We start from the raw sequence: 10384 nt of genomic DNA, 5'->3' as shown, positions 1-10384 counted from the left end.
ATGCAATGTGTTAATTATTGAAACTGTCCTACCAATTTGATTTGAAACTGTTATTGCTATTGGTTTATCAGTAAAATTATGGGAAAAAATAATAAACAAATAAATAAATAAAATTTAAAAAGAAAAAATACATTAACAAATTATATCAAAGAAATTACAAAAGTAAAATTCCAAATTGAAGGACACAGTTTCCAAGCTGAATCATAAGAAGAAAAGGCAAGGCAAGGCCAGGCCAGGCCAGCCAGCCCACAGAATTCTAGGGATAAAGAAAAATATTTTATATTTTTCAGAGCCATAAAACACTTCACACACTTCACATACAACCAAATGGGAAGTAAAATACAGGCACCATGAATTAAATCACAGAGCACAGCCATGAACAAAAAATGGCCATGATAATGTAAAGATTAATGTTTACTTAAACACAGTCTATGACATGACTGTCAAGAAAAGCAGAGCCAAGAGAAAGGGTATAACAAGCTATATATCCTGGTTGTTAATCCCTTTATCAGATGTGTGGCTTGCAGATATCATCTCCCATTCAATAGCTGGCCTATGAAAAATCAATCCTCAGGAGAAAAGCAACACAAGCCTATTTTTTTTAATCAATGAATGGCAATTAATGCATATGCTGAGCTGTTTAGAAATGGGTAGCAGAAAATATAACTGGAAGAACTTAAAAGGGCTACCTGTGGGAAAGGGTGATAAAGAAATGGAGAGGGGCTTTATAGTACTATTTGAATTATTAAGCAATCTACCCAAATTACTTCAAAATACAATATGACAAAAAAGAGGAGAAAAGTGAGAGAGAGGGAGGTGCTAAAGAGGAGAGCAATGCCTGGTTTAAAGAATCAGTTCTACACTTCTTGCAGTTGAGGTTTTCAACGTTCACTACCCAGAAAGGACGAAAATAGCAACTGACTTAATATTACACATATGGCTGCTTGTAGCTTAGCATAAAATTTCCAATTACAGCACCATATGTAAATTATAAAAGTACTGATTACAAGTAACTAGAATATCATACTGTGAAAAACTATTGAATGCTTTGAAAATGTGACTCTACTCTGAAAACAACAATGTCATGTATGTGTATAAAGAGTTGGAAAAATTATTCTGATAGGAAAGAGTATTTTGTTTTGTACAAATGATTGCTCAATGTATACATAACTACATTAAATTATATATACATACATATATTGTGTTTATTTTATCCATATCCCCAAGTATTTCTTATATATCTTCAGTTGGCCACAAGAAATTACTTGTTTAGATCTTCCTACGAGAACAGCCAGAAAATAGTAACTAAACATAAAAAATTAAAACTCTCTACCTGAAACATGTTGTTTTTCTTCATCAGTTTTCTTTCCAATCTAGGAGAAAATAAATGAATTAAAGTGCACTGTTCATGAAATGAATTGCTTATAAGAAAACAACTCGCCAGCCATAGTGGCATAGCCCTGTAATCCCGGCATGCAGGAAGCTAAAGCAGGAGGACGGCCACCAGTTTGAAACCAGCATGGACTAGACAGTGAGTTCAAGCCAGCCTAAAGTATTGAGTAAGATCCTTCCTGTTTTTTTATAAACTAAAATCTAAATTAATTCCTATTCATTCTTGTTATTTATGGGGGAAGGAATGTCCTTTTCCCATTTACCAGCTTACTTCTGGTTGTCCTAGTATTATTGACAGTAAATAGCTATGACACAAAGCCAAGCAGAAGCAAGCATATAAATCCAGTGCTGAAAAAGAAAAACCAATATTACACACTACACCTAACATTATAGTCTGGACTTGTACCACATAGTATATATTATTTTGTTAGTATATATTAAATATAACAATATATTATATATTAATATATTTTATAAAGTTATAGTTTTTATATAAATTATCCCCTTTCCATTCAGACAAACAACTGCTAGTTGAAGAAAGAAAGTGACTTTTACAACCTGTAAGAATTATAATTCGGGGGTAAAAAGAAGAAAAAAATGTTTATATTTTCACCTTTACCAAAATCTAATTAACAGCAAGCTACGTGGTATAATTACAGAGCATATACACAGGCAAATGATCAAAGGAGTTACATATAGAATTAATCCACTTTACACTAAAGGCTTAAAAATCCTTCCTCTCTTTTTATTTCATTAAAGACTTTTTTAACTAAAATATGACCCTTCAATACAGATCTATGAATATATATATATATATATATATATTTTGGTTTTTTTTTTTAATGAATTTTAGGACAGGGTATACAGGGTTTCACTAAGTAGATAGGACTCTCAGTCCTATCCTAAAATAGGATTCTCCTGTTTTCAGCCTCCCAGATGCTGGAATTACAGGCGTATGCCACCACGCCCAGTCTCAATGGCAGTCTCAGGGGCGGGCCCAGCACACAGAGGATCAAACCCCAGCTGTTGCGCTCTACCTAAGCAGGCACTTTAGTCCACTGAGCTATCTGGCCGGCCCTAGATCTGTGAATATTTAACTAGCACACACATACATGCAAATTAAAATACTACAGAAAAGGGGCAGGTACCTTTTTAAAAAGGTAATAAACGTTTTTATTTGTCTATTACATATACACAGAAACCCAAAAAGCTTGAGTAGCTCAGTAAGGTTTTTCTAAGGTGAGCACATGTAACCACCACTTTCCCAAAAGGTTACTATCGCGCTGGCTTCAAATCCCACACGAGCCTTGTCTGTCGGCAAGGCTATCTGAATAGCACTATAAGGGCGGCGACCTGGCGCTGCGGTCTCCGCGCCGGGCTAAATAGCACTACTACTAAGAACTTATCTGATAGTCTTTAAGACTCCCTGTATTTGGACTAAAATAAAATGCTTTAAGGGGACAGAAGCAAGTATTGGCTGGCTCTAAGTGACGTCATTTCAGAGGGATGACACTGCTGGCTGGCTGGCTGGTTGAGACGAATCTCCCAGTTCTGCAGAGACTGCAGCAGCTGTTATGTTACAGGAATGGAAGGAAAAGGGCCTTCCTATTGTCCAGGGTCAATGTGCTGCTGGGCCTGGGTGGGGAAGGTAGAAGTCAGGGAACACTCACCAGCAGGAGGAGTCTGGCCTCCTTTGTACGGTACAAAAACACTCTATGAAACAAAGACACTAACTTGTACATGTAGATGCTAGACTAAGCTACTAACCCATTATTTCACCTGACCTTCCCATTCCAATGAAAGCTGTGTTCCTCCTCCTAGCCAACAGGGAAGAAGCAGCGATACAGTGTCTCAAACCAACAGCAATGAAGCAAATTCATTCCTCTTTGAAGTTTGTATTCATGAAAGCAATGATACAGTGTCTCAAACCAACAGCAGTGAAGCAAATCCATTACTCTTTGAAGTTTGTATTCATGGTTACAGACACGGTAAGCAAAATGAGAAACGTTCACAGAAACAAAGTCACATGATCAGATGCACAACACATTGTGTTGTCTCTGCCTGCAACTCATTTAAAGAAGTCAAGTTTTCAGGATCCAAAGTTTTCTAAGTTATCAAGAGTCATATGGCTCTCTCAATCATGCAGTAGCCATTTACCTTTCTATACCTCAAAGGAATGGTTTCAGCAGAAACCCTGATACATCCCAAACTGTACTGGCATGGTTTTCTTGAATGGTTTCCCTCTGCAACAAGAAGATACCAGAAGAACAGGGTGTCCCTAGGAGCCAGTCACAGATGTAGACAGACAATCTGTGACCAGAGTTACTGAGGAATCCATGAAAATGGTACCTCCCAATGGCATGCATGAATATTTAATTTTTATCCTAAGTTCTTTCACAAAGAGGGAGCCAAAGGGGAACATAGTTCATAAAGGGAAAAAGAGAAAAGGGGTGAGGGGGAAGAGAGAAGAGAATGGGGGAGAAAGAGAGAGAGAGAGAGACAGAGACAGACAGACAGACAATTGACTTACTTTTAAGATAATATAACAAATATATAACAAGTATTTCCCCCACTGAGGTCAGGGGTTGGTCCACATTGGGTCGCATGGAGGGAAGAGCCAGCAGGCCGGGGAAAGCAGCTACCGAGCTGTCCCCCATCCCATCCCCTAGCCATGGGTACTCCTGAAGACCAGTGATGCCTCCATCAGGAATGCAGAGGAGTCCAACCACAACCCCCTGTTTGAACCAATAGTGTTTCTTCCTCAGCAAAAAATTAAAACACTGGAGGAAGATGAGGAACTTCTAAAAATGCGAGCAAAATTGTTCTGATTTACTTCAAAGAATGACAGCCCAGAAGAGAAGGGACAACCAGGGCATGGGTGAAGTTTGGCTCTTAAGGATAAGGGAACCATCCCCCTCTGGAGAAAGGACAAGACCCTGAAGATATGCATCAACCCCTGTATCATGCCCACAGTGGAGTTAGTGCCAAATGATGGTGGCAACCTTTGCCAATGAGTAACCCAAGCCAGACTGCTGAGAATGCACAAAAAATGGAGATCAGAGTGTGAAGAATGCAGGTAAGAGACTGAAGACAGAGAGGGAACTAGGAATGGGCAGAAGCTGTAACCATGACAAGGCAGCGTTAGAAGCTCCCCCTGTGAAGGTGGAGAACAAGGTCCCCGGAGAGGAGACCAGGAGCAGCAGGAGAAGCCATGAGTCCTCCTACTTTCTCTTCTCCTCCTTTCTTTCTCTTTTCTTAAAATTCTCCTCTCCCCTTCTTTTTGTTTCATTTTTAATTCTGTTTTGTTTCTCCTGTGTCTTTACATAAAGAACTTAATTCCAACAGTCAGGGCCTTTTTTGTTTTGCTTTTCTAAGTTTTTACCCTATTGAAGAGGATTTGAGAAAATCTATTCCCTGGTCATAAAAATGTACTGTGCTAATTTTCTTTTCCACAGTGAAAACTTATTCATAGTCATCAAAAATAGTAAATTAAAACATGCACTTGAAACCTGAAAAAAAAGATAATATAGCAAAGACCTATAGCTAAAAAGGTGTTCCTGCCTCCTCACTGGTAAATATAAAATAGTACCTCTGTCCGACAGAGTAGCACTCATATTTAATGCTCTAAGATAGGTGACATGAAGGGTTAGAAAATAGAAATGTCAACTGAATCATATGCTAGCACTGGAGTCAGAGGCTATGTAACTTGCCCAGTGTCAAAACTGCAATCTGAGAAAGAAGGAAGGGTTTGAAATCAAGTCTAGCCCATATTTCTAGGCTATAGTGTTGAAATGACAGCACTGGTTGAAATGGTAAATGTCTGTACCCGACTGCTTCTCACTCTCAAATCATTCAGCGATCCTCTGGCTACTTTCTACTTTCAAACTGCTTTTGCTATCATCCTAGGAAAAGGACACTGACATTCCTTCCTTCTGTGAGATGCAATGGTCTTGTTAGCAAGAGGACTGAGGACAGGAAACATAAACTGGCCTGAAGAACAGACTCCAAGAATTACAGTAACTGTGAAAGGTGCTGAGAGCAAGGTGGCCTCGGTCTACAGGGTCTCACTACATAGATCAGACTCGTGGTGATTCTCCTGCTTACAGCCTCCCAACCGCTGGAATTAGAGGCATGCACCACCACACCATCTCAATCGCCATCTCAGCATGCCCCTGGGGAGGGGAGTGGCATGGTACATCAGGGGCCGGGGATCAAGCCCTGGCCACTGCGCTCTGCCGGAGCAGGCACATGAGTCTGCTGAGCTATCAGGCCAGCCCTACGGTGACCTTTCTTACACGTGATCTAACACAGGGAATGCACAGGAAACGCTGCAGGCATGTTTCTGCAGTGGACACATTCCATAAAGATACATGAAGTTCTTCCTGAAACCACTTGAGTAAGCCTGTTACCTGTTGTATCGTGCACTGGAAAGTTTCCAGCTTTGGCTCTAATTATTAGGGCTAAGAATAGGTGAGGTAAGAATCTGAAGAAATTAGCCCAGTGACATTCAGAGTGCCAGAGATACGACAAGGTATCTTTCTAGTCTCAAAAACTCTAGCATAGCAATATATTTGCTCCTGTGTGTTCACTAATGGTGATTTGTTCTCAAGAAAAACATGAGAGAGGAGAAGCAGGTTCCTAAGGTGAGGAGGGAAAGGATTAACAATTACAAAATTCTGTAAGACCCAACTTCCCTCTTAAGCTGATGTGTGTATAATTCTTTCAACTTTGGGGTAAATCTAATTGACTGACAGGCAGCAGCTGCCCAGGAGTAGCCCTCAGAAACAGGGCTGAAAGTCACTGCCAGTGCACCTCATGGGCATATGTCAGTTTTCATAGCCCCACTGAAACCCTTTGAGGCAGTTTAATTATTTCTTGTCCAGGAAAAACTGTGTGCAATTAGACATGAACATTAGAGAGACCAGTAATAGCACAAGAACAATTATGTTTTCCATTAAAACTGCACTTTATTAGAATAGTAACCACTGAAAACATTTTCAGTCTTACTCATAAATATCACATTATGCAAATTATAGCTTGGGTAAAGAGAATAAAAAATCCGAGGTAGAAAGTTTGTGATTTCTTCCTTTAATGCCTAGTTCTCAATAAAGGCAGTTTAACTGAAATTTCTTTCCTCTTCTGTGCTTGGAGAAGAACTTCTATCCTTCACAAGCAGCTGAAATGCCCTGTTTTTCAGCTTTGGGGACTATAAGTCACAGCTGCCTACTGGAGTCATCAACAACCTACAGGCCTTTCGTGCCAGCAGCTCGTTCTGGGTCTCTTCACAAAGGGAGGCCTCAATCTACTACACACTGCATTCATTCTTCTTCCAGGTTAAAAGAAGAATCCAAGGAATAAACTGAACACCATCTCCCAGTGTTTCCTCAGATCTGCCAGAATTTATAGGCAGTCATGATTCTCTTGCATAAGCCAAGAAGCTTTCTTTCTGAGGGGCTTGGCTAGGTGTAAAAGAAAATACAAATAAATAAAATAAATAAAATCATCTATTAAATATTTTAAGAGTTTAGCAACTTGTCTCTGAAATGACCTTTGAATGGAGGAATTTAGAAGGATCAGAAACCTAGGAGAAAAAGTCAAGTCTAAACTGTGGGTACTAAATAAGGAATTTAGAGGGGAGGAACTCCAGAGAAATAGACCATACCACACAGTTAAGGAGGCAGTTACTTCAAAGTTGATAAAAAGTAAAAGCAACTGTGGTTCAGGAAACGGTGAGATAAATTCATAGGAACAAAATGAAACTTTACGCAGAAGCCTAGAAACTGAATCTAGTCAGTGATATATCGAAACAAACAACTGGGCCTCTTCTTCCCACCAAGGGGGACCAACTGGGAAAGGCCTTGTAGCCCCTCATTCCGTAAACATTTACCATGCCAGGGTGATACCACTAAGGTAAACAGCAACATCAACAAACATACTCACTGCCCTGGTAGGGCTCAGAAACAAGCGCTAGACATTCTGTGTACATCCATTCAAGTTATGACAAAGACTATGAGACCAGAAATGTCCTTCTGGGTTCACTGCAGGGATGTGGGTCATATGGACACAGAACAGGCTCATTCAAACAAAAAAAAAGGTTTTTATTCAAATTAAATCTTCCAATTCCATTCCTTTCTACAACAGTGAATCTCAATTCCTATAATACCTTTTGTAAGCTGCCCACCAATCCCTGAGGATCCTAGAAATTTAACTGAGAAAAAATCACAAACTAAGGATGCAATTTCTAACATCACAGTCTTTATTAAGTCACTTTACCTCCCCTAGTGGAAGCACTTTCATTGCTTTTAAATTCCTACCCAAATGATCTTCCTCTGTCATTTCTTTTTGTATCTTTTATTTATGTATTTAGTACAGGGTCTTGCTATGCAGCTCAGACTAATAGTGATCCTCCTGTCACAGCCTCCACAGTGCTGGGATTACAGGTGTGTGCCAACATGTCTGGTTTGTCGGCTGGCACAGCACATTCAGGGTTCCGGGACTGGTATGGCATGCAGTACAGGGGATCAAACCCAGATCTTTGTGCTTGCCAAGCAAGTGCTAAGAACCCCAAGCTATCTCCATGGCCTTTCCTCTGTGTCATTTAGTCACAGCTTGTAGAAGGCAAAAGCCATATTATCTGTGCTCATGTTGTGACAGACTTCGGTAAGCACTTGGGGAGCAAATAACATATCCTGTTACCACTTACACCACATCAAGCTTCTTAGCTCACCAGCACAACTGCCTTCGCTTTTCACATTGAGTCATCGTTTTTTGGCACCAGCCAAGCAGCACCTGCCTTAGGAGATGTGTTTGTTGCAGGCATCTCTTCTGCAGTTCCCTATAATGTCCTCCCCATCCCGTTTCCCTCCCTGCTAATTCACCACCAACGTGACTTAGAAAAAGCAATGAAGACAGTCTCGCAAAGAAAGAAGGACTATGCAAACTTTTCTGATTTAATAAACTTATCTTCTCAAAATGTATGTATACCTCAAAAGTTTTGGATTGGTAATTATCATGACATTACATTTGACTGTAATGTAGCTTCCATTTTACAGCACTACTCTGCTACTAAAAATGTTTTAACCAAAATAGGATTAAAAATTATTAAGCCTTGTAAAGAATAGTTTTTTACATTATGTCTAATCTACTGTAGTCAACATAGCCTCAGCTTAAAAGAGCAAAACTATCTCAGGGAGCCCCATCGCATAAGATGAGTCATATACCAAACATACTCCATATGGTTCATCAATTAAACGATTACTTTAAAAACAAATCTAAGTATCTTAATTTTTTGAAACTGGGATTCTTCTTATATATGCAGAAGACTAGGCATTTACTAGAAATTAAAGACATTGAAGAAAAATAAATATTTTTAATTCAAAATGCTTCAAAAGAAAATTCAGCATGAATCATCAAAACAAGTTGTCACAATAAACTTTGCAAGTCAAAGCATCTATCTTTTGTTTCTAAGAAGCAAAATTTAGAAAATGTAAGATAGAATAATAAATTCTAAGGTTACCCAACATAAAAATAAGAGATGTGATCAAAACATATGGTGAATGTTTGCATTTTAAAAAGTCTTTTTTTTCCATAATTTTACTCAGAAACAAAGAGCAGTGAGACAGCTTCAAACCAAATTGGTAGGACAGTTTCAATAATTAACACATTGCATACATTCTCCCTAGTGGTTAATTGCTGCACAAGATGCAGACATTATATCCTATTTACAAACACTATTAGAACAAATCCCTCTATTCATTAAGAGAATGTAACTATATATCTATTCTAACCATTTTGAATACACAGATACAAAATGGACATTCATCTGTATCCCCTTTTTTTGTTAAGTTCCGTCATTTGAATATTATAAGTGTGTAAACTCAGCAAAATATTCTAAAAGAGTTCAATAGTCCATAATAGTATTGGGTCTTCCACTTCAATGGCAATGTCAGAAATTGTTGACCTGAGTTCCCCACAGCTCAACATAACAGCATGGCTTTACTTCTTATACTTCGTTTTTTTATAATTTTCTGCTGGTCTTTCTAAAGACCAAGGTAAAGCAGGACCTATGCAACAAGAGTTATAGCTTTTGGGTCTGATAAGGTCAGTGTAATCCCCTCAGGATTTATCCTGAGATCCTGTACCTCAGACTGTAGAACCTTTGTCAGTGTCAGCCATGTGGATGAGACATGGCCATTGCTTGGACAATGTGCTCTCTGTAAAAGCCTGAGAGAATGTTTTCTCTCCATATGACTCTCCTTAGGCACACTCTACATCATTGATCACTTTCCTCTTTGGCCTCATAATCTCCTTGATCAGAAAGTTTGGGACACTACTGAGTTACATGAAGTTACAGTACAAGTTCTCATATGTCCTGAGTCTTAATTGACATTAGAAAGCTAGGGCCAAAATGTTGGCTTTCCTTATGGCCCTCCTTTTTCTCTAATTTTGGTCTGCAAACTTAGGTTGTTAACCATTAAAAAAACAAGCTTATTGTTATTGCCATACAACCTAGGCTGTCAAGCTTAACTTCACTATCTGTCTGAATATCAAACATCTTAGGCATAACAAGGAACAGGTATTTTTCATCAAGTATTGATATGTTGAACTTTAAGTCCCTATAGAATATGATGAAAAAACATTTAAAAATTAGATTATATTTTGAAAAACAGGCATAAAGAATTACATACTTATATTTACACATAAATCCAAAAATCTAACCATATACAACCTTGAAGCAGGACAGACCCACAATATTCCTTTTCCTGTCTCCAGCCTTCATTCAACACCCCCTTCTTTTTGAACAACCATCTACCTGAGAGACATCATAGCAGCAACTGGCATGTCATGACAAGCAGCCCATATTTAGAAGACCAGAATGACAGGCACTCCAAGCATGAAGCTACTATTACACATTACCATCTGCAGTGAAGTAGCTTAGTTCACAGGCATCAGTATATATAGTTAGTCAGGGTGAGAATCTTTCCAATTAACT

The 10384-nt window shown here is 38.8% G+C and overlaps 1 protein-coding gene across 7 annotated transcripts in view; it reads right to left on the bottom strand.

The window, feature by feature from the left end:
* Nucleotides 1-10384, bottom strand: part of Sgms1 (sphingomyelin synthase 1) — a 324088-nt gene that overhangs the window by 151460 nt on the left and 162244 nt on the right. For 5 of the 7 annotated variants that reach the window (XM_023723167.1, XM_023723189.1, XM_023723161.1 and 2 more), the window contains one exon: nucleotides 1334-1373. The exons of the other annotated variants lie outside the window; for them this stretch is intronic. The gene's annotated coding sequence lies outside the window, so the exon portion shown is untranslated. The remainder of the gene's footprint in view (nucleotides 1-1333; nucleotides 1374-10384) is intronic. 7 annotated transcript variants of the gene reach the window in all.

The sequence above is a fragment of the Octodon degus genome, unplaced genomic scaffold (assembly GCF_000260255.1).
Source record: "Octodon degus isolate 3935 unplaced genomic scaffold, OctDeg1.0 scaffold00005, whole genome shotgun sequence".
Lineage (NCBI taxonomy): Eukaryota > Metazoa > Chordata > Mammalia > Rodentia > Octodontidae > Octodon > Octodon degus.
The sequence above is the reverse complement of the archived record's forward strand: the minus strand, read 5'-3'. Positions and strand labels throughout refer to the sequence as shown.